The sequence below is a fragment of the Melanostigma gelatinosum genome, assembly GCF_949748355.1.
Source record: "Melanostigma gelatinosum genome assembly, chromosome: 16".
Lineage (NCBI taxonomy): Eukaryota > Metazoa > Chordata > Actinopteri > Perciformes > Zoarcidae > Melanostigma > Melanostigma gelatinosum.
In genome coordinates this window covers 570,880-598,130 of record NC_136649.1, presented here as the reverse complement: position 1 = coordinate 598,130, position 27,251 = coordinate 570,880, and positions in this window count along the sequence as shown.

The following is a 27,251-nucleotide window of genomic DNA, read 5'->3' as shown; positions in this document are numbered from 1 at the left end:
TTTAAATGCAAGTAGGAAAGACTCCCTGAATGAAACTGAGGGAGAGAAAGAGGACAGATGGAAGGAGGAAGAATCGCTCATCAGAAGTCCTTCTCTGGCTTCAACTACTTTTCCTGGAGTCTATACCCACCAAATGTTCTTAACCATTCAAATGTGCTCTTGACTAGGTGTGCTGAATGATGAATCCATTGTGATCAAGATATCTTTTCATTTGCTTGCTGAAAGTCTTGTTGATCACTCGTGAAATGTTCTCTTACTTAAGAGAAGAGCAAAAATAAATTGAAGATACAAACAACAATAAAAGGGAAATTTGTTTCCTACATGAGGCCCATTATCTGGTCAAATAGTGAATGAGAAAAAAACAAGCTGAGTGACTGCTCTGTGGATTCACTGTGTGTGGAAGAGGCCCCAGCAGCAGTGCACCCAGCTGGCAGACAGACTGGGCTTCCCTCGCTCGCGGCCAACATTGATCTTTGTCAGAGCCAAAGAAACTCATTGTTTTTGAGAGAGGCAGCCCATTGCTTTTGAAGTATTGCACATACTGGAGACCACAGAGGGCAGATTTAAAAGGCAACCTATAAACTCACAGAAGATTGAAGTGTGTGTGTGTGTGTGTGTGTGTGTGTGTGTGTGTGTGGTCAAACGGAGAGGAAATCAGTCTTTGTTTCTTTCCAGTGGAACGCTCGACTTTACGAAGGGGACTGAAAGAACAGAGGGGACGGATGGTTTTCTGAACTAAAAGTGACAGGTGAACTCAAGTTCAAGTCATCGTGATGTTATCTTGATGATAGCGGCAAAACAGACTTCTATACATAAAAATATAACAGACAAGATCTACTTTTACTTGCAAGAAAACTATAATGAGGTTTAACCTGTTTTTCACACATAATCCAAACACTCATATAATAATATAATATGTGGAATCAAACATTTCCTGGTCATAGCTGAACAGTACTGCTCTTCAGTGTAGGAATAAAGGGAAATTACCCAAAAGAAATTCTGAGTGGAAGAGTGGGATTGAAAACTAGGCAACTTAATCTGCAGAGGAGGATTATGTGATATGATGGAGAGCCAAAGAAGCTGATACATTTCAGCAGTTGAGAGTTAAGCAGTTGTGAGAGCTGAGCATTGTTGCTTGAACTATTCGCCCTCATCACAGTCTCATTAAAACAATTCCAGCTGGTTAGCAATGTTGGGATCTAAAGGAGCGTGTTTGGGTTATCAGCATTTATGAAACTGAATTCTTGACATTAATAGAATTATTAATGTATATAACAATTATTAATGATTATTAATAACAACGGGGCACCACCCTGCGAACAGGGACCAATAACCAAACGATAAAACTAAGTCTCATAATTAGTAGTCACTCATAATGTCAATAGTCTGCGTATGACTATACATTCAGTGACAGTGAAGGTTTTTAAGTTCGAGCACAGGCTACTACATACAGGTTCATCAAATACATATGCACAAGTAATCACAGACCACTGCTCCTTAAAGTATAACAGAGTTTATTAAATCAAAATAATAAATGATCAAATCAATTAATATTGCAACCAACAAACGTTATCATACAATTTTATATGCCTAAACTAAAAAATTAATAAAATGGATGAGGGTGTATGTCTGTGTGTGTGTGTGTGTGTGTATGTGGGTATGTGGGTGAAAAGGAAGGAGAGTCTTACAGCTATTGCTAAAGACTACAAAGATGGCGGCGTCGAGTGACGCGGGCCAAAAGGGGAGGGGCCTTAAGATACTACAGCTAAACTACCACCAGATGGCGGCGTCGAGTGACTCGGGCAAAATGGCGGTGAGACTGCTATACGTAATCACGTGTGCCGATGCACACATGTGTTGTGAGGCGATCGTTTGAACGGGGTTTCCCCAGGGGCAGAGATAGGAGCTGTGTGTGTTCGTGTTACAGAAAACACGAGGAATAAAAGGGGAGAGAGAGGAATCAGAGTTTCTGTGTGCGATGTCGCGTTGTAGTGAAAATGAGGATCGCCGATCGTATCTCACACAAGTTGCCGATGTCGCTTCGCGAACTGACGACACTTATGCCCGATAGTCGCGTTTCCACACTTCACTCACAGAATCGATTCAAGGAAATAGAGCAAGAACAAAAATCAAATCAAATAATCCCAAAAGCAACAGTCAAACAGTTAATACACAATGTTACGGAGCTTCTCTGCTCCGTAATGATTGCGCAATATCTCAATATCACGCGACAGTAACTTAAAACACACAAAAACATGGGAATATCAACATATAAATAAATGGCCTGAATTAAACTTAAGTTAATTTAAGCTAAGCTATGCCCAGATACCAAGAATCTTACTTGTCGATGCTTCGTTGCAACGTTGAAGTGTTCGTGGGGAAGTTGTCCGTTTTCCTCGTCAGGAAGGGGCAGGGGCAGGCTGCTTGCAGCGCGGCTGGTAGCGGGCGCTGTGTGTCGCACGGCTTTTGCTGGTGCGGCTTCGGTCCGTTGTGGCGTGAGCTCGCTCTGGAGCGAAACGCAGACGTGATCTATCCTCGCTGCAGGGAGGATGATCTAACTTCGGCTGACGGCGTGGTCCGTGCGTCTTACCGGGAATCGTCGGGGAAGGAGGGAGGCTTGGTCGTCTTTCCTTCGCCGAATGTGTGCACCAAAAGAAAAGCACAAAGCGGAGAACGGATCGCTGAAGCGGATTCGTTATCGCGGGCTGAGTGGGCCTTTACTCAGCATGGAACACGGCTGTTTCGTCCAGCGAAATGGCTTGTGACCTGACAGGGTTTGAGGAGGGGTGAAGGGCCGTTGCTTCCTAGTGGCCAGCGTCGCGCTGGCGGGGAAAGCTGGATCTTCTGTGGCCTGGACGGGGAGTCCGGGCGAAGAGAGCGTGTGTGCTCCCTGTCTCAACCGAGGTCGAAGGGAAAAAGCATTGAGGTGTGTACTGCAGGCGGTTTTGTAGAACAGTGGTTGAACCACAGGGGTCCTGGGGTCTCTTGGCTCTCGGCCAATGAGATTGCAGCGGTGCATTCAGGTGACCATGGTTTTTTTGGGGGGGGGGGGTGAATTTACACCCTAGTGTGAAATTCCTTTGCTCTCATCAAACTACAAATCAGGATGAAACCTTTGCTTGAAAAAGTGAAGGCCTGATTCTCTTTGTTCACAGCACATGTTTAAGCCATGTCAGACCCCAACAGCAACGTGTCAGCATGTCAGCAGCTGTACTCCAGTTCTCTAGTCACTACAGCTCACAATGAGCTGGAGGCAGCTGTACTCAGGCCTGTCAGCATCACCTTGTGTGTGTGAGTGTGTGTGTGTGTGTGTGTGTGTGGGTGTGTGTGTGTAGGTTGCCAATGATACCCTGGAATGACCCTTTGACCCTTCAGTCTCTGCTGGATATTTTCAACCTCAGTTTCTTGTGCCTCCCAAACCATGTGCCCTACTTTTGTGAAAAATTATGAAATTAGTCACCAAAAAAAAGAGTACCGTACTTTCCGGACTATAGAGCTCACCGGTATACAAATGTTTAAAAGAAAAGGGAATAAGCCGCAGGTGTGCAGGTGTCCCCGTTGAACAGCAAGATGTATGTATACGTTCTGTTCTCCAAATCAAATCGAATGGACCTGTCTGTGTCGCTTTACATCACAGAAATACGGGTTACGTGTCAGTGTATTATTCCCAGAAGCAACATTATAACCAAATCAGACCCATTTTATGGTGAACTCCATTTTACTGCTGTGTTTTCTGTGGTTGTTTGTTTGACAGGTGCTCATCATCGGTGAGAGAGGATACTAACCAAACCCTGCTGTCGGCTCCTCTCTCTATCTCCCTCTCTTCTCTTTCTCCTTTTAACTTTCACTGTCATGCACTTCACATTTACACGGTTACGCGGTTATTGTATTATCATTGTACAACAGGGTTGCACAACAAAAGGCAGATTGCAGTCCCATTTTGCTACACAACAAAACACACAAACAAAAACCCCTCTATTTATATGGAGGGTGGAGGATGAGTTGAGTCTCACAGCCAGAGGAAAGAAGCTGATCTGAAGTCTGGTGGTTCATGAGCTGATACTTCTGGAAGTCAGCAGGGTGGACAGGTTCTGGTTGGGTGGGTTTTGTCTTTAATATTCTTTAGCTCTTTTCAGGCTCCTCATCCCACCAATATCACTGATGCTCAGTTGATGGTACCAATGATGTTCCTGCTGGTTTTAATCCCCCGCTGTAGAGCCTCCTGTGCTGGGCCGTAAACATCCGATGCCAGTTTGTAATGTTTGCAGTCTCATTGTCTCATTCATGACTTATTTGCATCTGTATGTTTTGAGATTTTGATTGTGAATCATTAAATAACCCAGAATATGATTATATTTCTCTTGAACACTGGAATTAATGTATTAGGCTCCATGTTTCAGGTTACAGTTAAATGATAAAACTCAGACACTCAGGAATGATCCGCCTCATGTGACTGAATGAAATGATGATAAATGATGTAAAAAGCTCTCTGACTTTAAATGTATTCATAATAAAAGTTATTGAGGGAAATATCAGATCATAAAAACACAAATCTTTCTAATAAATGAAGAAAGTTGTTTGTGGTCCTTTTGTTGTTCAGACTACAATGAACATTTATTTAAACCAGATGTTGAATCAGAAACCTAATCAAATATAAACTAGAGTTTAATCTGTGATCTGTCTTCACTCTGGTGTTAAACTCAGTCAGTCAGTCCGATCAGCTGCAGCGTCCAATCACATGACAGATGAACAATGAGGGGGCGTGTCGGCCGTTAAAAGACTTCCTGTTCCCGTGGGTCCTCGCTCACGGCTCCTCAGCGATCACTCCTCTCTCCTCGCTCCTCACTCCTCAGAGCAGAAATAAGAGCTTTGGGACGGCCGTCAATATGGCGGAGCAGAACAACTTCCGGTTCAAGCGATGAGCGAGGAAATGACAATTAAGAGACTTGGGATGTACCCAGATACAAGGAACACACAGTTAAATACACTGGGGAGGTGTAGGTGATTAGACACAGGAGGATTCAATCAGGGGTGGGGCAGAAAATCACAACGGCGGTAATGTGAAGTTAACACGGGACACGAGAGACTGGGAACATAAAAGGAAAAAAGGAAACAAATGAAACTAAATACAAGACCGTGACACAGGTAGCTTGGTTCATGTACGTACATACCATAGCCTTCTTAACTTAGTACTTATTTTAACCCAATCACAATCTTTTCCAAAACTTAACCAAGGACTTTCCTTTGCACTATGAGAAAGCGGGTTATCCTCTAATTAGAAAACCGTCTGTTAGATATTACGAAGGGGACTGAAAGAACAGAGGGGACGGATGGTTTTCTGAACTAAAAGTGACAGGTGAACTCAAGGTGGAAGTGTGCTGGGGCGAGATACTGGACCCCAAAGTTGACTAGAAAAGCTCTATATAAATGCAAGTCCAGGTACCATTTAAAAAAGACTAAACGGACGGACATGTAGAATGTCACCATTGACGAGTTGGGAGTGAGAACGTGTTGAACAATGGATCAAAGCATTAAAGTAACTTAAGGGCGAGCCAAGCTGCATTTTCAAAACACAAGAGGAGTGCTGATGATGCTGGTGATGAGATTTGAACCATCTCACGCCGTGTGACATTCAATCAACGTACATGATGGTCATTGTCACATCTAAAGGCACCTTTAGATGTGATGAAGTGTAAAGAGAGTCAGGAGAGAAGCTTCTTTCAGACATGGATCTAATTATGTAACGGACTCAGCATGTTCCCCGCACCAGCCCACACACCATCTCCCACGTGACTGCGTGCACGCTGTCCATAACAGTTCATGTGCTTCTTTTTCTGTTTTTGCCATTACTTTCACATGCTGAAGCGGAAACTGGAGACACATCTACAGCAAGCACTTTGTTTTGCATTGGCAAGAAGCAAAAGGAATGCGGCTGTGAGGAAGAAAGAAGGAAAAGCCTGCATGTGTCCTCTGTAAAGGTCCAGGTTATATCTGCCCACCAGCAGGCCCGGGGCAGAATCAGCTGTGGGCTCTTCTTACCCCTGCTTTCGCTCACACTTTCTGCATTCTGCATCTCTTAGTTAGTATCTTGTCATTTATTTGTGGTTTAGTGAAATGCCCAATGGAAAAAAGATTTGAACTCAAGATGAGGAAACATGGTCGTCTTTGTCTGTCAATCAAGATAAATATGCGAACATTCATGCCAAAGCACAAGCAAATGAGATAACTGTCTCTGTGGGGTAAGGTCAACTGTTCGGACCAAAAAGTGCAATTTAATATTTGAATGTGAGACACAAATGAACGAACAAATCCTGCCGTGAATAATTAGCTCATAATCTTGTGACTGATGTTTCCCATCTCACAGTCTCATAACTGGCTGATGTCATTACTGACAGAGCGAGCTTGTAATACACCGTAGCTTTCTTTTAAAGGCTCCATCTCACGTGGTTATTGTGGAGTATAAAGATGTTTGCTGCTAACTGGGTTTAGACCTGAGCAGTGGAAACGAGTGGAGCAGTGAGTTTCTGCTCCTCGCTCACAGAGCTCAGTGTCACGCTCCACAAAGAGAAGAAGAAGCGCTGTGGTAGTTATATTACAGCTATAGGTATAGAAGAAAAACATCATAAACTTTGAATTGAACTTGAATTGAACTGAACTCAGTTGGGCTCACACGTAAACAGTTAATATAACGTGTTATGTAACACATTCTGGTTCTCAGCAGACGTCCGTGGGAAAGGATGATCGGCGCTAGACAAAAAGTAATTAATCTCTCAAGTACACCAAAACATTTCCGTACATGGAGCTGTGTTCTGTGTGTTCTGTGTGCCCAGAACAAAATAAGAACATGCCCTAATTAGGAGTCCAGATGTGTCCTGATCCTTGATTCAACAGACTGGTTTGATTGGTGGAACGTAGCAAAAGGGGGCGTGAATTTTGACTATAAGAGTGATCTGTGAAAAGCAGTACATTGGGAGTCGTGTCAATATACTGAACTTGTTGATGTTGGCTTGATCTTATTAAAACACTTCCCGCTGGTTTGCAACTCCAGTTGACAGTCTCTCCTCGTCATTTTCGCTACAACATAGGCGGCCCAATTACATTCTTTACCAACTTCAGTTTACTGACGTTTTTGAATGAAGCTTTGAATGTCTGTTATTTGTTTTTCTTCCAAAGATATAACTGGTCAGTACGTGCCTCCCTTTGTGTGCAGCAAGCGGGAAAGCAAACTGTTAAGGAAAAGCTAAACGGTGTGAAGGCTAAAACTCACCCCACAGAGAAGGAGGCCAGAGCACGTGTCCGGCTGCTTTGTACAGTCGACACGCTGCAAATAATAACTCTACCAAAACTGGTTTACAGTTAAAAGGAATTTAATTCCACTGATGCAAGCACATTATTTACAGTGAAGTACACTATTTCATCAAATATTAAATCAATAAAACCCCGTTTGCAAAAAACTCAACTCAGCTTCTCAGGTATAAAAAACACGTCCGTCGTCTGAGAGCCATCACGCGAGAGAGAAAAAGACTTGAAATTAAACCACCCACATATTCGTTCGCGACTCCTCCCCTCCCGTCTATCTCAATTTATATTGGCTTCTCTACACACTTCTGTAAACGCCTATCTCCACATCTCTCTCTCCCTGAGCAGCTAACACATTCAAATTCTCAGTTATGGCTTAATTCCTTCTATGATAATCCTTCAGTATAAAAGCTAAACTTCTGCAACTTGGCAGAAGCTTCATGTCTTATTAGCTCCTAATCTTACAACCCTTTATGTTTATCTTAATTATGCATTCCCAATACACTTATGATGACAAATTATGAATTCTTAATTATGAATTATTAAACACTTTTATTATATCTACTAAACACACCGTTTTTTGCTCAAATTTCTTACAACGGCAACAAATATTGATTGATGCAGAATATTGAAATGATCAGATCATCCTCATATCATTTTCCCTAAAATATGAACTTTCAAACCTAACGAGTTATTGGAAATGTTTGGAACACACAAGTCAGAAACAGTCCTACGCAGCCTCCGCTGGAATACATTCTACAAATAGTATAATACTAATACTATCTGTGTAGCCGGATCTATATCTGACAATGTGCAGAGATACAGAGTTCGAACACAATAATTAGACAGGCAAAACAAAAGTTGACATATGAATGTTGATTGAGAATTTGAATGTCAACGACATTGTGGCTCAGGTTGAGGTCATGCTTCCAACTCGTGATTTGAGCGATAGGCACTGCAGCTCAACTGGAGCGTGATAGTGATCTATTTCAAACTATTCTCTGCTCACATGCTCCATCCAAAGTCCTTCTGCTTATGCTCCTCTCCACACTTCAAGTTGTGTCGTCCTGAGTGGCCTGTCACTGATGGTTGAGCATCTATACATCTATAAAGAGAGACTTCGGAATTATAATTTGGAACTTAGAAATGCAAGGCAGTCATTCTTCTCTGACATCATAACCAAAAACAAGAACAATACACGCGTCTTATTTGCTACTGTCGACAGGCTAACAAACCCTCCAGTGTCGGTAGCTGCTGAGCTCCAATCCACCTGGGCATGCAATCAATTTGTCTCCTTTTTTACTGACAAAATTCAGAAAATTTGACAAGCAGTCAGTGCCTCCACACCAACCACAGGATATGTGTTGTCCCGATCTCTGAATAACATCCATTCAAATATCATGACACAATTTCATTCAATCGACCGTAGAAGCCTCGAAGACATTGTACAACATCTGAAGTCATCCTCCTGCTGCTTGGATATTCTGCCAACAAACCTTTTCAAAAATATTTCAAACTGCATGACCACTGATCTTTTACAAATTGTAAACATCCCTTCTCTCAGGTGTCTTCCCACAAGCCCTAAAAACTGCAGTTATTAAACCACTCCTAAAGAAGGTTAGTTTAGACTCCATAACGATGAAAAATTATAGGCCAATATCAAACCTCCCATTTTTAAGTAAAATAATTGAAAAAGCGGTTTTCCAACAGCTGACCAACTTCTTGACCGTAAATAACTGCTTTGATGTTTTCCAGTCAGGCTTTCGACAGCACCACAGCACTGAAACTGCTCTTGTTAAGGTTTTCAACGACATCCACTTAAACATAGACAATGGCAGAAGTTCAGTCTTAGTGTTACTAGATCTCAGTGCTGCATTCGACACGGTCGACCATGCCATACTCCTAGAAAGACTAAAAATCTGGGTGGGACTCTCTGGCACAGCACTTAACTGGTTTGAATCCTACTTGAAGGGCCGAGAATACTTTGTGTCTGTAGCTGATTACACATCAGAGCTGACTAAAATGACATGTGGTGTTCCCCAAGGTTCAATACTGGGGCCTCTTCTGTTCAACATCTACATGCTTCCCCTCGCTCAGATTATGGAAAACAACAAAGTGTGTTATCATAATTATGCAGACGACACACAAATCTACATAACTATGTCACCAGGGGACTATAATCCCATACAAGGGCTGGGTAACTGCATTGAACAAATCAACAACTGGATGTGCCAGAATTTTCTTAAATTAAACAAAGATAAAACAGAAGTAATTGTTTTTGGTACCAAGGATGAACAATTGAAAATCACCGCTCAGCTTCAGTCACTGATGTTAAAACCCACAAACCAAGCCAGAAATCTAGGTGTAGTTATGGATTCAGACCTCAACCTGAACAGCCATATCAAGACAATTACAAAATCAGCCTCCTATCACCTGAAGAATATATCAAGGATTAGAGGACTTATGTCTCAACAGGATTTGGAAAAACTTGTCCACGCATTTATTTTCAGCAGACTGGACTACTGTAACGGTGTGTTTACAGGTCTCTGTAAAAAGTCCGTCAGAAAGCTGCAGCTGATTCAGAACGCTGCAGCTCGCGTCCTCACTAAAACCAGGAGGGTGGATCACATCACTCCAGTTCTGAGGTCTTTGCACTGGCTTCCTGTCCAACAAAGAATTTACTTTTAAATCCTGCTGTTGGTTTACAAAGCACTGAATGGTTTAGGGCCAACATACATCTCTGATCTGCTGCTACCTTATGACCCATCCCGACCCCTCAGGTCACCTGGGACCAGTCTACTTTCTGTTCCCAGAGTCAGAACATGGAGAAGCAGCGTTCAGTTTTTCTGCTCCACATATCTGGAACAAAGTCCCAGAAAGCTGCAGGTCTGCTGAGACCCTCAGCTCATTTAAATCAAGATTGAAGACCTTTCTGTTTGCTGCTGCCTTTAATTTAACCACATTCAATTGATATATTGATACATTTCCTGCATTTCTGCATTTTACTACTGAATTTTATTTCTTACACTGTTTCTTTAATTGTTTTTAAATCTCCTTTTCTTTTGCCTTATGTTTTGATGCTTTTAACGGTTTTATGTGAAGCATTTTGAATTACCTTGTTGTTGAAATGTGCTATACAAATAAACTTGCCTTGCCTTGCCTTGAGCATATACGAGCTGTGCTAATTAATGGAAATGTTACATTACTGAGCTTAGAGGATTTAGAAAATCTGCTACCGACCAGTCAAAGCTGCCTCTGACCCTCTGGCTGGACTCACATTATGTGCTGTCACGCTGCGTATTGCTCTGCTAAAAAAGTCAGAGTACACCTCGAGAAAAAGAAAAGAAAAACACAGCGAGAGAGAAATAGATACAAGTTCTGTTGGAGGCCTGACCACATGACAAGAAAATTGTATCTGAATCAAAAGCAAGAGTGCTCTGCTGACATTTCAGCAACAATCAGTCCACAGCCTCTAAGAAATAACTGTCAAATGTCTCTCCATCAATTCCACTGGTGCAGAAACAATCCTGTACCAGGAGGGCGTGTTTTAAAAAGACATGACGTGTATTTACAGTCAATAGGACATGTCCCTTGCAGACTGTCTGTGAGATATCTCAGAGCCGGGAATCTGCATGACTAATCACATTTAATTACAATGCAGCACAACCATAAATAACTAATTTGACTGTTTCAAATTGGGAAGGTTTCAGGGGGAGCAGAGAGGCTGCTGCACAGCATCCAAATGACATTGAAAGGAAGTGTGTATTGACGATGAGACAACAGCCAACAGCAGAGCTAATCAGAACTTTGACCAGTGATTTCGTGTCTTTTGAGGACTGATATTGTTGTTTTCTCTTTAAAGATGCTGGTCGCACAGGAAAGACTGGCAGCAGACTGCTTCTGTTGTAATGGAGGCTTTCTATCTGCTGAACTAAAGAGACAGATGTAGTAGAAGTAGAGCATATGTTTATGGTTTATTTATACACGTTATAGAATAGCAAATTTCATTTTGCTGCTTTTGCTTAACAGCGGATATTGTGGCCATAAGTAACTATGCTATAGTGTGTCTGTAGTGTGACAGCAACACAACAGGAGAGGAGTCATATCAAAGGGACTTGGTAATGTCAGATAGATTAAAAATATTATTTATATATTATATATATATATATATATATTATATATATATATATATATATATTATATCTATATCTATATATATATATATATATATATATATATATATATATATATATATATAGCTATATATATATATCTATATATATTGCTACATCTACCTAAAGTTTGCTAAAAACCAATTACAGAGCTGAAGATAACTCTTCTGTTATAGATCCCTGGCTCCACTAGTGCATGTCTAATCACATTTAATGCACGCTCTATAACAAACAAGGCTCACATTTTAAATGACTTGTTCACAAGTCATAATTTGGCTTTTTTATTTCTGACCGAGACCTGGCAACAGAATATGGAATGCATCCATTTCAATGAACTCTGCCCTGTGGACTGTTCTTATGTTGGGACACCGCGTCTGACAGGCCGCGGTGGAGGCCTCGCCGTGGTCTGGAAGAATCAGTTTTCCTGCCACTTGGGGAGCACAGAATCCTATGCTACTTTTGAACTACAGCTGACTAAAGTGGGCCGGCAAAAGCCGTTTTACTGTTTTTTAATTTACCGACCTCCAGGTCCTGCAGGTCAGTTTTTATCAGAATTCACAGACTTTCTGACCTCTATTATCAAGCTAGACAAAGTGCTTCTGGTTGGTGATTTTAATCTGCATGTCAATGATACCACAGACTGTATAGCTACTGAGTTTCTCAATATTACTGAATCTTTTAATTTCACGCAACATGTTTCTGGCGCCACTCACAGGGGTGGTCACACCTTGGACCTTGTGTTTTCTCTGGGTCTTGATATTGATAATACCCGTTGTGAGGACCTATTGATCAGTGACCATAAATGTATTTTCTTTAATCTTTCTGTCAATGCTGACCCCTTGTGTCTGAAACAAACATTCCACTCACGCATTATTACTCAGAGTACAGCTGATCAGTTCTCGATGCACTTCTGCTGTGACTTTTACACAAATCTCAATGATGTTGAACACTTGATACAGTCATTTAATGAACATTGCACCACTTTGCTGGATAAAGTGGCACCTCTTAAGGAAAGGACCAGGGCTGCCTATAACACTACTCCGTGGATGACAGAAGCTGTGTGCAGCGTGAGACAGAAGTGTCGCAGGGCAGAGCGGCTCTGGAAAGCTACTGGGCTAGAAGTGCATCGTTTATATCTCAAAGACCTAAGAGTTTCTTTTAATACCACAGTAAAGGAAGCTAGAACTGCTTATTTTGCCAACCTAATCTCTTCTTCAAAGAAAAATCCCAAGATTCTGTTTGACACAATTAGAGGAATTGTTTCACCACCTGTCTCCACTGTACCATGCTATTCTGTTGACGATTGCAACAAATTCCTGATCTATTTTAATGATAAGGTAACAGGTATTAGGTCTGGCATTCGGCCTGGGATCTGTTCGGCTACTTGTAGCTCCTCGCAATCTCCTGCTGTTATGGGCTCTTTCCAGCCTATCAGCCTTCAAGACCTGATGGACGTAATTAACAAAACAAAGCCATCATCTTGCCCTCTGGATATAATTCCATCCTCTCTATTTAAGAACGTTCTGTTAACTATTGGCCCTGCAGTAACATCTATTGTCAATTCCTCATTGTCTACAGGAATTGTCCCTTCCTATTTCAAACATGCCACTATCCAGCCCACATTAAAGAAACCTAACTTAGATCCAGCTTTGCCCATGAACTACAGGCCCATATCAAAACTGCCTTTCCTGTCCAAACTTTTAGAGAAAGTGGTGGCCAAACAACTTACTGCTGCACTGGAGAGGCACAACATGTACGACAAGTTCCAGTCTGGGTTTCGTAAGCAACACTCTACTGAAACCGCTCTCCTGAGGGTTTCAAATGACATTCTCATGTGTGCTGATGCAGGTGACTGCTCTGTGTTAGTTCTTCTGGACCTAAGTTCTGCATTTGACACTGTAGACCATGACATCCTGATTAAGAGGCTACGTGATTGGGTGGGCATAACTGGCATAGCGTTAGACTGGTTTACATCTTACCTCAGTGACAGAAGTTTCAATGTCTCTGTGGGTGCTTTTGTGTCTGTTACCTCTCCACTGTCTTGTGGTGTACCGCAGGGCTCGGTTCTGGGGCCTCTGTTATTTTCCCTTTATCTGTTACCTTTGGGACCGATCATAAAAAGCTATAATGTGTCCTATCACTTATATGCAGACGACATCCAACTTCATCTGTCATTCAAACCCAGTGAGGCATTCACATTAACTAGGCTCCTGGACTGTGTCAATGCCATCAGAGACTGGACGGCAGAAAACTGCCTGCAACTCAACGACTCTAAGACGGAGGTCCTAGTTATTGCTCCAGAGGAGTTTGTCCCCATGATCAGGCAGATTATTAGTCCTCTCTCCTCTGCTTCCCATTGCAACCTGCGCAATCTTGGGATTTTCTTTGATCGCTCCATGTCATTTGACCCTCATGTTAAGCAGCTGTCCAGGTCATGTTTCTTCCATCTAAGAAATATCAGTAAACTGAGATCTGTATTATCAACGCCTGAATTAGAAATGATCATACACACATTTATCTCCTCTCGCATTGACTACTGCAACTCACTTTTCACATCACTCAGTGTATCTGCTCTTAACCGTCTGCAGGTCATCCAAAATGCTGCCGCCAGATTACTCACCAGGACAAACCGACGGTCTCACATCACCCCCGTACTCCGATCTCTCCACTGGCTTCCTGTAGCATCTCGGATACACTTCAAAATTCTCACCATCACTTACAGAGCACTTCACGGTCAGGCTCCGACTTATGTAGCTGATCTACTTCGCCCCTATTCACCCGCCCGCACTCTCAGGTCAAATGCTCTAGGTCTTCTGTCAGTCCCACGCACACGATTTAAGACCCGTGGTGACCGAGCCTTTGAGGCAGTGGCCCCGAGGCTCTGGAATGCTCTGCCTGCAACTCTACGCCTCGCAGATACTGTGGCTACTTTTAAAAGCCAGCTAAAAACTCACCTGTTTAGGCTGGCATTTGTGTAAAAGTAAACCCATGTCCTAGACCTGCTCTTAACATTTGTTTTACATTTTTATTTTATTTTTATTTTATTCTTTAACATTTTTTATTCACTCTGTGTATGTAATTTATTGACCCTAGGGTCACATTGTGTTTTTTATGCTTTTAAATGTCTGCTCTGTTAAGCACTTCGTGATAGTACTGTCTGTGAAAAGCGCTATATAAATAAAATTCATTCATTCATTCATGTCGATGTGCCCTTGGGGAGATACTTAACCCCAAATTGCTCCCGTAGGTGCATGAATGTCTATGAATCTGTATCAATGTTAGGGAGTTCTGATGAGCAGGTGGCACCTTGCATGGTAGCCCCTGTCATCAGTGTATGAATGGGTGTGAATGGGTGAATGATGACATCTCGTGTTTCTTTTCTTATGTGGTCGGAAGACTAGCAAAGCGCTATACAAGTACAGTCCATTTACCGTCATAATAAAGAGATGCATGTGATATATGATAATATCTGCTTCCAGATCAACATCTCATCACAATCCTTGGTGTGCATTATCTTTTGAGTATTCTATGCACAGTGGCATAATATTAACAAGTCATCCGACCCAAACAACCACATAGGCCCTCTAATACAACTCATAGGAGCGTTTCCCAAACTAGCTCATACCTGAATGTAGCTGGAACAGTTTTAAACATGTGGTTGACATTGTGAACCGGTTGCAGTTTGGTTATGTTTAGGCAAAAAAACTGCTCGGCAAGTTCAGAAAAAGATCATGGTTTGGGTTCAAATACCGGTAAGTACACTTGTTATCTAACTAAGTTCCGTACGTAAGTTAACCTATGTTATGCATGTGAAGTAAGTTAAGTAAGTTACCTAAGTTCACTTACATAGGTAAATTGAAATAACTCAATACATTATCACTCCCAACTCTCTTGGTACCCCTCTAGCATCAGTTTTGGTCGTGTCAGTTTCAACCCTTACATGCATAAACTTTTGTTTTTCAAAATAAACTTCCAATTTTGGTTTACATGGTTTTTAGGTTTACTTACGCAACAAATGACTTCGTTAGATAGTGCATCTATATCGAATGCCAAGGGGCACAGACCATGTGTCAATATTTGGCAAGTTGGGATTGAGAACGCGTTTAACTCAACGTTGCCAATTGGTTTCACACAGCCCGTCTTAGACTGTCTTAGCCCCCCCTCTGGTCCACAGGCATGGACTGTTTCCGGCCCTTAACTGCAAAAGTCGGCCGCCGCACAGAGAAAAGGTGGGGCATTCTCTTCAAATGCCTAACAACACGCTGCATTCATCTTGAGCTGCTTGACCATGGGAATCAGATACAATCACCTCACAATAATGTCCTGGCAAAATAAATGGCAAAGTGATTGAAAACTTGTTTCCTGGTGGTGTGTGGCTCCAGTTTGAACGTTAAATCCACAACATCACTCATTAAGGCTAGAACTCCCTGGTGGAGTTTCCACTGATGATGCCTCAGGTGCTGGCCTGCAGTCCCGCCATTTGCAACCACCGCAATCAGGATGCACCACAGAGAGCGCTTGGCCAGACGTGGTGGATTAACTTCACGGAGCGGCACCACCATCACCTTACTGCCAGGACCCCAGACATAATTGACTGTCAGAGGGCATCCTGCACCAAATTGGCCCATTGAGGAATATTTCAGGCTCCTCACTACTACTCGGGAAGAAAAGGGGTTGATGGATGAACCCTGTCAGATATAAGTCTGAGACATGACAGGATTTCAGCAGGACTCTAAAAGAAGATGGGACAACGTGCCCCAGGGGATCAAACATACTTACAGGCAAGCCAAGGGAACCAGGGACCAAATCACCGTCCTGGCCTGCGTTAAAGTGGCTGGCGAGGATATCCCCCATTTTGTCATTTAAAAAGGGGGAATATCCAGTGGGCCCCTATAACAAGGAAGGGGTTCCTGATGCCCATTACAGGAACGTCGCCAGCAAGGTTCATGGACAGTGAGCTGTTTAGGAAGTATCACCTGGATCTAGAGCTGGTCCGGGGGACACAGAGTGAGGACACATAGTTTTATAACTGCAAATCGCATACACCATCATCAAATCCATTTAGAATGAATAACTTAAGTCCATTCACCTATCTCAATTAAGAAAAGATAAATAAAAGGTCAATAAGGAGAGATCAATTGGAAGTGTATGATGAGTTTAACAATAAATAGGGACTTTTGGAATTAGACCCCATGCATCTATAGTAAGCATAGACCCATGAACAAATGAGAACCCCAATAAATCTAGATGCTGATGGCCAGCCGATGGAGGATGGAGACTTTCAGTTCAGACACCTGGATCATCCTTAGGGACAATTTGGTGATGGGTAGGTGAAGTGCAAGACAAAATGACAGAAACGCTGTGATATTCAAAGAACAGCCTCTGAGGACCGACTGGATACAGTGACACCAGAAATGAATGACAGGGATTTTGACGTCGGGGAGCGGAAATGATTGAAGTGATTGAGGAATTCCCGATAGAAAGAGAAGTGAGGGGTAACAGAGCTTCTTTGCTGAACTTGTGGCAAAGTTTCATTAAAATGTCTGTATGCCGAGGTTAACATGACTAGCATATTAACGAACCTGAATAACATTTTATACGTTGATGTGACAGCCATTGTAGCTGGCACACTACATAATGACAGTGATAATTGATTTTCATTACAATAAATCACCTTGATTATGGTTCACAAGCTGGATTTTACTGAAAGGGGAAGCTCCTCATGAACACTTGCTGCCCTGTCTGGTACTTTGTATTCAGTTTGTAATGAGACAGGCTTTGTCTGCTGAACTGAAATGTCCAAGTATTGGAGTTCCTTGTAAGGCCATCTAAATATGTATTCACTTATAGGATAATTACACATTTGTGTTGATATGGTTGGACAATATGCTGTTCAATCTGACAGAAAACTGATTGTTTTCTGTGTTTATTTGCTTGGTTCTGATTATCAAGATTGACACCTTAGTTTGTTAAAAACTTTAATGCCCACAATGTGGAAAATTTCCTTTGCCGTTAACACAATCCATCAAATATGGTTCAGTAGGCCTCTCACAAAAATCACACTATGCAGATTCCACAAAGGACAAATCTGCAAATTCAGGGAGGGGTGGGAGGTGACGGGGTGGCCTTGTGCGATTGACTATGTATTTAATAATTCATGGAACAAATTTCTTGTAGACATTATTTGGTGGCTTGTGGCAGTCTGAAGCACCATCCTGAGGGAAGCAATTCAAATTGTCAGGTCACTTATGTCAAGAGCTTTCTTTTTAGTGTTCAGAACATGTCTGCTGCTTAGGGTCATGGTTTTACATTGGAGTTACTTGAAAGCCCAGTGCGTGCGTCTCATACAGACGTTGAAGGTTGCCTTGTGAATTGGTATCAGACACTGAGGGCTGTGACAAAACTTCAGTATTTTGAAGCCCTAGGAATGAGAACTGGTACAACATACTTATACCATATTCAGACCCTGATAGGTTGGAATCTACTCACCAGAGGAAGCGCCAGTAAACAACTAGTGAATTGCCATGTACTGTATACATTTTTTCTGATGAAATTTGCTGACGCTATCCTGAGGAAGGCAGCTGTATACTTCAAAATAGACATCTGTTGTCCACATGGGTGTTGTCCACATGGGTGACACCTGTTGTCCACATGGGTTGCAAAGCCCCTTGATGCAAATTTGTGAAACTTTTGGAAATGGCCTATAGAAATGTCATTGACTTGCCCGCCTGTCAAAATTAATTTAGTTTGGACATGACATTGTTTGACATGGTTTGTTTATTCAGGACCATTGTGTCATGTTAATGTTTTGTAAGTAAAATCTAACTCTGTAAAGCAGGGGTCTCAAACTCCCTGCCCGCCACGTCATTTTATGTGGCCCGCGAATCCGCCAAAAAATAAATAAATAAAGAATTTGTTTTGTTTTTTAAGTTAGACTTGAAAGTAAAAATATCCCCATAGTCGAAATGATGAGATAGGAAGTCATAATGATGAGATACTTAAACATAGAAGCAGCTCTTTGGCTGGTTACTGTACACTTGACATATAAATGTGTTGTGAGTACATTGAAGACTACTTTAAACGTGGCTTTAAAACACATGAAATACTTCACGTGGGATTGTGCAAACGCACCCTTGAAAGGATTTTAAGCTTTGAACAAAGTTATTGTAATAACTTGTTTGATATTTGTCTTTGATATTTTCTTTAATAGTTTGATCTTTGATAGAGTAATGAGGGTTTCTTAACCCTAAATTAAAAGGATTTAAGTTATAATAACAGAAATGTGCTGAAATATATGTTTACATTTATATAACTGCATGTACAATATTTTTACACTTGAATAAACAATAATCAAATGCAGAGACAGTTATTTACCAATATGTTACGAGTAGTTACATTTACACCGTCTTACATTTACAACTGGCCCTTTGAGGGCAACCGTGATGCTGATGTGGCCCGGAGAGAGAATGAGTTTGAGACCCCTGCTGTAAAGTAAATCTAAGGAATAGCTGTCAGATATATGTACTGTGGTAAAAAGTACAATATTTAACATTAAAATATAATGTAAGTGGAAAGTAACTTCGAAGGACAATTCCCAAATAAAATACAAGCAGTTCAGAATTATACCATTCTTAAAGAACAATCAGTGACACTTTTAATGGCGTAGTAAAGGACGGACCCAAATGGAGGGACACACGGGGAAACAGAAGTCAATACAGGTGGTTTTAATTGTAAAGAGAAATGTTCAACACAAAATGCATGGAACAGAGGAGTCAAAAAGGGGGTAACTAAATTGTTCAATAAAACAAAACTTCAAAAACAGGGAACACGGTAGGGAAGCGCAGAGATGAATCAGGGAACATACCAGGGTTGATCAGAAGAACAAGTAACACAACAGACAAAATGACAATGAGACAGGGGACACACAGGGTTTAACTACACTGGGAAGGTGCAAGTGATGAGACACAGCAGGGTTCAATCAAGGGCGGGGCAGACAATCACAAAGGCAGGAAGTGAAGTGAACACAGGACACAAGAGGCAGGGAAAGTCAAAATAAAACGGAAGAAACAACCGTGACAATCAGAGGCAAAGACCAGTGACAGTGCAATGTTTGCCCAATCACATATATATGTAAAGCTCAACATTTAGAAATTTCAAAAACACTAATTTTGCTCAAAGTAACCACAATTGTCCTTTACATGTTGTTCCTGAACTAATCCGAATTATGAAACTGAAACTTTTAAAACCTCATCAAAGTCACGTCTAACAGTGAGGCAGGGGAACTTCTTGGACGTATGCTTCTCTGTGTTTTGTCAGGGGACACAGGACCGACAGCCATTTTGGCAAAGACCTTGATAATGCTAATGAATTTTGCCCACTCCCCTGGTCAGCTTCCAGGAGAGTAGGAGTGTACCTGTTAAGGCCTCAGGCTAAACTCTACACGGGTGACTGTTATGAATGAAGATCGAGTGAACAGACTGAGATCGAGGCGTTTAGCTCAATTCAAGCAATAACATTTATTTGTGACAGAAGTATTATGTCCAGCAGTTAAACGTGCACGGACCAAAAGGTAAAGGCAAAAGTGAAACCTAAGATCGCTTATACAGAGTAAGCAGGCGTGTCCATCTGGTTCTCCTTGTGGAGCCATTGGTCAAAATCAAAGCAGAGGCGGATTTGTTTTTAGCATTCAAATGGCCTGATGGAGCACTGGGCAACGTCACCCACAATGGCTCACGTCCGGAACCCGCCTTCTCTGGAACGTCAGTGTGTGTGAAATGTTGATGTACAGCATATTGTTAACACTTAAGGTGCAGAAAAAGGGTGCAGTTCTAAACTATTTCGAAGTCTCTGTGTGAATAGATAAAAGAGCTCTTCTACTCTAAGATGGCAGTTTCTGCCCTAATCTGGTGGTTTAAGCAAGCGTTACTTTCAGGGCCACTGTATCTGTTTCTATCGTACGAACGGGTGACGGAATGCCCCATTCGGCATTTTTGACCTACTTACAGTGACCTCACAACTCCGCAATATAAGCTTTACAAGTATAGCGCATATTATTTAACAGTGAATGAATATATTTTATTTACATGACAAAGTATCCCCCTCTGTCAGACCTGCTGCTCCCTACCTAATTTATCTTGGATGTATTTTCTCTAGCAGTATTTAAAGCTAGAATGTATGGAGACAGCAGTCAGTTAAAGCTGGGGTAGGCAGTTTATTATGGGGAAAAGTCATAATTAACTTTTAAGCACATTGTAATTCAAGTTGCATTCCTAGGGTAGGAAGTGTGCTCACTTTTGTTGATTAAACAGTGTTTTTTAAAGAGTCTGGCTGTTTCAGAATGAAGAACAATTTTTATTGTGCAAACTGCAACATTATGAAATCCAAACAGAACCTAAAAATACATAGATATGCCAATAACTTTAATATTGCTTATTTTCCAAACAAAATATTGTAACAACACTATCAACTGAGCACATGTCTGTTGTTGAAGAAAAGTGTCTGCTTCCAACTTGCTCTGGTGTTGTTGGTATAGCAGTTTGGCTTAAGTATTTTCATCCCAGCAAGAAATAACTAAAATCCAGTGGTTTAATCATTGCTCTGAACCTGTCTATCTCGACTGTCTTGGAGCAAGACATGTCCTTGGAAAGGTGGATTGTTCTTGCATTGGTAATGTCGTTCCAACGCTTGCTTTTCCTGTCATATGCAGCATCTCGAGCAAATGCCTCTTCAAGCAACCCGTTCTGATGTTTGGTCAATGTTCCTCTGTGTTGGAAATCAACGCACGGAAGACCCCTTTAGTGTAACGAAAGTAAAGTTAATGTCAACCACTCTATTTCCTCTACCTAACTAAGTGGTTTTGTTGCCTAAACTGGTACTAACAAGGTACTTACAGCATCAATCTCAGATGGCAAGTTGCACTGACCAAGCAGCAGTATTTGAAGAGTTTAGAGTGAGAATGTGTTCAAGCAATGTCTGAGCCTTTTGCTTCACTGTTTCACCGACGCTACTAGTTGACGTCCAGTAATCGCACTGTAATGCTTTCTACTGATGTGACGGAGTAAATTGCTCGTGTTCGCACCACTGGCAACAACAGTGGAAATGTTAATTTCTTTGAAAAACTTTCCAAACAGCTTCATCCTCCAGTTCTCTTTTCTGGTCTTGAATATGCAGGAGTGATGGAGCCTCTCCAAGCTGTTAACAGACTGTTAACCTACTAGCTGGCACCTGTAGTGTTACCAAGCATGCTTTTCAGCATTTACAATTATTGGTATTACAAATTGTTTGTGTCACACATTGGTGTTTTATTGCATTGTCATTTTTGCATTACAAACTTATAACCGTGAGTGAAAAGGGTACATAGGGGTCCCCTTTACAATATGCTCAAAGATTGTCCTAACTGTCGCGCTTTTCGCTGCTGTGCACCATCATACGGGAAATTATAACTTGTATACCAGATGAAACTGTATACCGCCCAGCACTAGGAAGTTGTATATTGCTATCATAACAGCAAGAAAAAGGTAATTCCAATTTTTGCTACCCATCTACCGAGCATGGTGATATTGGTGAGAAGACATGCCTGCGGAGAGCCCAAAGGGTATTAAAAGACCACGGCCTCTTCACTCTGCTGCAGTCTGGCAAGAGATAAATAGGTACCAGCTGCCGTACCGCCAGACTTCAGAGCAGCTTCTTTCCTCTGGCTCTGAGACTCCTAATTTCATCTTCCACCCTCCTCCATATCATATAGTTATGTAGCAAAGTGCAACAATAAATGTACCTTGGTTCTTGTACTACTGAGTGTTGTGGTTTACTTGTTGTTGATGATGCTCAGCTTTGTTGACTTTATGTCGAAAAAAACGCATCACAATTGCATGGCATACTACTTTATACCTCCCTTCTACCCTATGTCTCAGTTTCACCCCAATTCAGAGCTATCCTCCTTCTCTGAACCCTCACCTAGTCAAGTTACCCTGTGCACCTTGGCAAAGCCATAACAGAGGGTTTCCAGATTCCCCACAGTGTCCTTCCCCACTCGTCTTCTCCTGATTTCGCCGCTGGCCGCACTTCATACTGACCGGCGCCTGCATTAGTAATCTTGCCCTACGTGTTTATCTGCATCCTCCCCCACTTCTATCTTCACTCTCTCTCTATCTTCACCCTCTCCAAGGCTGTTCTGCTGGACTCCCTGTCTCGTCCTACTCCCTTCTGATAGAAGCACCCTGTTCTGTATGCACACAATTGTGAAGTAGTTGCTTTACAGATAGAGTTTTGCATGACCCGCATATCAAAAACTGTTCCAAAGTTGAGGCAGCCAAAAGAGCACAAATACCTGGCCTCAGTGATGTGAATATACATGACTATATTTGAAATTATGGATATATTTCCCTCAAACCCCCCTTGTTTGTACGTGTGCTTAAATATCCAACTTATCTTGAGATTAGTTGTTCTCCATGCGATAATGGAACCTTCTCTGCACAGAGAATACAAATCACAAAGACAAGTTCTGTTTCATAGTGTTCTTTGTTTCAGCAACTTTAAAAGACTCACGGTTTAGCGGGTATAATAATTTCCACCACACATCCCACTTTTCAACTACACTGTATATGTCATCGTCAGAGGGTCATGAGAGCATCACGTATACGTAATTTGGGATTTAGTGGAAGCTTTTGAAGCAGACCTTACACAAAGCAGCAGTGTCTCTGGTAGATTGAGCTATTTGGCTAGCAGGACAGTAGTTGGTTTAGGAGATTAATTAACCCTGTAGCCCTACAAACAGGCACAGACATTTATTGAGAGAGCTTTAATATATAATATATAGAATATATATTTAAAAAAAAAAGTTTTGTGAGCTGTTGCTTTCCAGCCAACTCAAAGAGGACATGCTGGTGTAGAGTGGATAGATCTCAGTATATGGCTGAAGAGCCCTGTAAAATCAATACTGCAGTTAATCACTCTGAGCCCCTCTTTTACCCCTATCCACATTCTGATGATGAGGCAAACAGCACAACAGACAGTACAGCACTTCTGGGATTCTCAGATCCTATGAGGCAAATAAAAAGACCAATATTGCAAGTGTTGTGCTTGACAAAACAGCAAAGGGGTGGAGCCCTCGGGTCGCTGGGGCAGTAATTTTACTTTAACAATCCCAGCCTGTCCCTGGGAACATTTGGCAGCAGCTACGGATCAGCCAGACGCTTCCAGGCATTGTTATCCTGAGCATCCACCAGCTCTTTGTATTAGCTTTTCACATCCCTCTGGCTGTTGCAGAGAGTTTACCCCCTCACTGTTATTAGTGAGCGTCAGCACTGCTGTTTGCACTGTTGTATACACATACTAAGGAGCCTGAGGAAGTATGGGCAGACAAGGCGGGAGATAGGTCGATACAAAGCAGCACACAGCGAGGTTCTCTAAGGCAGCGGTTCCCAAACTTTTTAGGCCGCGCACCCCCTTCTACATCCCGACCGGGTTCGCGCACCCCCCCCCCCTTAATAAAAAAAATTAAAAAAAGCAACAGAGCCTTTTAAGCCTTTATAGCCGCATATGAATCGGACCAATGAGAGAACAGTTTGCTCGCGCGTGGCATTTGTTTACAAGATTTAGTCCGCTGTTAAATGTTGCAGTGTGAACACAACCGAACAAAGGGGCAACTGCAACATTGTATCATATTAATCCCTGAATCAGAACAAAGCAAACGAACTGAAGGTGTGAAAACGCCCTGAAACACTGCAACAAAGTTTCAATAACTTTCAGTTACACAAGGCGTCACTTTTAAAGAGCAATAAGGATGCGAGGACACACTCACAGGCTCAGAGGCAGATTATCACTTTTAAATTACAATTCATGACTAATGTAGCCAGGATGTCTTCGGACAAAGCATCGATGCGGCGCGACACAGTGTTGTTGGACACCGGGATCACGTCCAACTTTTTTGCTTCTTTCTCCCCAATCATACATTCCACAATCTCTCTGGCAGCTGGCAAGCACACGTCTTCGGCGATTGTGTGCGGTAGCCCCTTTCTCGCTATTCTGTAACTGACCAGATATGAAGCCTGTAGTGCATCATTTATAGACCCAACACATGAATGAGACTCCAGTTGTTTTTGGCTGTTTTGTAACGCCTCCAATTTCGATTTAAAAAATGTAAGGGGCTTTTGACTTGCACTGGCATGCTTGGTGTTCAGGTGGCGACGTAAATAAGAGGGTTTCAGACAGCTGTTAGCCAGAACCTCACTGCACACCACGCACTGTGGCTTTGGGGAATCTGCGTTGCCAATCCAAGTGAAGCCCAGACACAGATACTTTTCATCATATTTCCTCTTTTTTTCTCAGTCTGATGCTCACTCTCGTTTCCTCTTTTTTCACCTTGACTCGATGGGCCGATGTGCTCCCGATTTGTCTGTGCAATCCCTTCCTCCTTTTCGGTCTCCTTCGTCTCATCTTCCTCTGACTCTGGCTCGATTTCTTCTCCCGGTCTCTCCCCAACGCACCTCTCCGTTCCCCTCGCCTCCGATTCCTCTCTCTTTGACTCTCTCTCTCTCGCTCTCTGTCCCTCTCCTCTTTTACGACTGATAGCTTCAGATGTCCCACCTGACAGTTTCCCAGATTTCAGCCAGTTTAGCATATTTGCATGAATGTTGCTGAATGCATGAAGTTCGCCGTTAGCTGACGTTAGCTGCACAAGCTAGGCTGGCTAGTGTGTACGACTGGCGGCAGGCGGCAAGACTGCCGGAAGGAGCTCAAGTGCATTTATTAAATTGTACGTTTTTAATTTTAAATCTTACAAAGGGGATTTTTATAATTCATGTTTTTATTTTGTGAAAAATCCCACTTTTTAAATGAAAATTACATTTTTTTTAAATATTTAATATTATTACACCATCAGACCGCCATTACACTTTTCCTCTCGCGCACCCCCTAGAGGCAGCTCGCGCACCCCCAGGGGTGCGCGCACCACACTTTGGGAATCCCTGCTCTAAGGTCAAGTTTCTTAAAGGCTCACAGAGCAGCAGCGACAGAGCACAGAGCAGCAGCGACAGAGCACAGAGCAGCCTGTAGTGTGGTGTGAACTGCAGCTGAGACAGCGTGGACGCCATCGGATCACACACCTCCACGCCTTTCACTCGCCTACCTACATACATTTGTTTGTTTGTTTTTGTGAGAACTTCTGAGCAGAGCTATCACCTTTTCCCTCTCATTTCAGATAAACCGGAAGCAGGAACTTCCAACATGGCCACTTGGCCAGGTCTGTGTGGAGACTGCAAACTCGCATACTCACAGTTCAGGGACGATTTTCACTGCCTGGAGTCTGAAGTCCGGAAAAGGGAACAGCTGATCGACGGATTCGTATCCGTAGCAGCGGCCCAGGCAAAGCATATCTATGCAATCTCAACTGGTCTCGGATACTGCGGACACTATTCCCTGGCCCTGCAGATGGGGAGTGTGGTCGCTCCTCCGACCACGAGCTGAGAGGACCTGCTATAGACCCGACCCATAGCTCCACTCCGAAACCGCCATCCTGGACGGAGGTGGTACGCCGCGGCCTCCTGAGAAAACCAGCTGGGGAGTTTCCGTTAACCACCTCCAACCATTTTGCAGTCCTGACGGAGAATACTCCCTCCCGAGCTTCCTCTACCCTTCACCCCTACTCATTGGCGCAGACGGAGGTAACGTTAACTCAACGGTTAGATGCGAAGGCTTAGCGAGATAGAAGTACGGCTCCGCACCATGGAAGCTAAGACGCTGGTGACTGCGGGCATAGCCGATGCGGCCCAAACAGACGTGGCTCCCGCTAACCCGCTCCCTGCAGCCCACGAGCAGCCGGGGGGCCGGGTGACTGCTCCCGGGAGGCTTAAACCTGGGGCGAAGCACTCGACTCGCCAGCAGCCACCTCGCGTTGCAAACGGGTCTTCCGCACCCAGCAGAGTTCTGGTCATAGGTAGCTCTATTCTGAGAAACGTGAAGTTAGCTAAACCAGAGGCTACAGTTACATGTATACCCGGGGCCAGAGCAGGCAACATTGAGTCCTATCTGAAAGTACTGACTAAAGATAACCGTAAATACAGTAAGATTGTTATTCACGTCGGCGGGAATGACAGCCGGCTACGGCTCTCTGAGATCACTAAAGTAAATGTGGAATCTGTGTGTACATACGCAAAAGCCATGTCGGACTCCGTAGTTTTCTCTGGCCCCCTCCCGAATCTGACCAATGATGAAATGTTTAGCCGCATGTCATCGTTTCACTGCTGGCTGTCTTGGTGGTGCCCAGCAAACAATGTGGGCTTCGTAGATAACTGGGACACTTTCTGGGGAAAACCTGGCTTGCTTAGGAGGGATGGCATTCATCCTACTTTGGATGGAGCAGATCTCATCTCTGCAAATCTGACCCAGATTCTGTATGGACCTGGTGCATGACAACCCAGAGATCAGACCAGGAAGCAGAGTTGCAGTCTTACACACTCCTCTGAGCTTCCATTAGAGCAGTAACTCACGCAAAACCACATAGAGACTGTGTCTGCCCCACGGCCACTTAAATTAATTAAATCAAAAATATATAAAAATATAGTTATAGTGTACCGGGCCCCAGGTCCGTATTCGGAATTTTTATCGGAATATTTTCAGTTTTTATCAAGTCTAGTCCTTAAAACATGTTGGAAGTAAAGTAATTATTGTAGGTGACTTTAATATTCATGTGGATGTCGAGAACAATAGCCTCACTACTGCATTTATCTCATTATTAGATTCGATTGGTTTCTGTCAGAATGTACAGAAACCCACTCACTGTTT